Raw genomic sequence first — 1,178 nt, forward strand, 5'->3', positions numbered from 1 at the left:
CAGATTCAAATTGCGGACGTGGTACACGCAGGCGCCATGTTGAAGTGGGATTGGACAGGTCACGTCTGTCGGATGCCTGGCGACCTCTGAGCTAAGAGCATCACAGAATGGTCTCCGAATAGAGACAGACGCAGACGTGGTAGACCGAGGCGGAGATGACGCGACTACTTGGTTGCTTTCCTATAAACGTGTCCGGAGGAAGTACTGGAGAGAGAATCCTGGAAGAAATGAAGGGAGGCTTTTGCCCAGCAGTGGAACACCTCAGACTACAAAAGATAAGATTGAAACATGGTTTGAAAGACATAATATAACGTCAAATAGCCTATATACGTCACTGTGTTGGGCACAGGCTTTCCCTCAATCAACCGGAGGGTATATGGAGCGTACTCCACCACGCTGCACTAGTGCGGGTTAGTGGAGGCATTTGGGCTAGTAGCCCGAGAATAATGACTTAACGTGCGTGTTTGAACGACAGATAGGAAAAAAATTGCTGCATGGTAATTATTAATGTGTCAACTGTGCTTCCGTGGTGCAGTGTAGTTGTGCGTTGTGTTTCCAATCCGGAGGTCTCAGGTTCGGATCTCGGTAGAGACATATTTATCACAAAAATCATTTTGTAAATCTGTCTGTGTGTTTACCGGGATAGTTTTGGTTACATCTGAATAAAACTCAGTTTACAAACATAAATTAACTATTTATCGACAACAAAAACAAAGTTAGACCAGTCCCATAAGCAATAAATACTTGTTATGATTAAAAAATATTAGTATAGTATTTTGTTTTTAAACTAATATGTATAAATATGTAATAGCTTTAAGGACTTCTACATTGACAACTGAATTAACCAAAGGTCAGAAAACAATCCTTCAATATTCAAAGAACTCATATTGATTTTATACCAGAACCATGTCAGCGGCTTTTGGCGGGTCAATAATAAACCTGACAGGGTTGATGAGGTCGTTCAATGAACTCGCAACCCACACGAGAGAAGAATATTATATTATTATAAAGACCCCGGAAGTATTAATAATAATATTATTATGCTTTCAGATTTGCTTAGAGACTGGTCTAATAATCTATACTTACAAAACAAACACATATTCTATCCTCTTTTGTTGAAAAATTCTAATCTATAGACTCAAAAGGCCAATATGTTATGCCATCGAAGAGCCTAAGCG

This window comes from Pectinophora gossypiella, chromosome 8, assembly GCF_024362695.1.
Source record: "Pectinophora gossypiella chromosome 8, ilPecGoss1.1, whole genome shotgun sequence".
Classification (NCBI taxonomy): domain Eukaryota; kingdom Metazoa; phylum Arthropoda; class Insecta; order Lepidoptera; family Gelechiidae; genus Pectinophora; species Pectinophora gossypiella.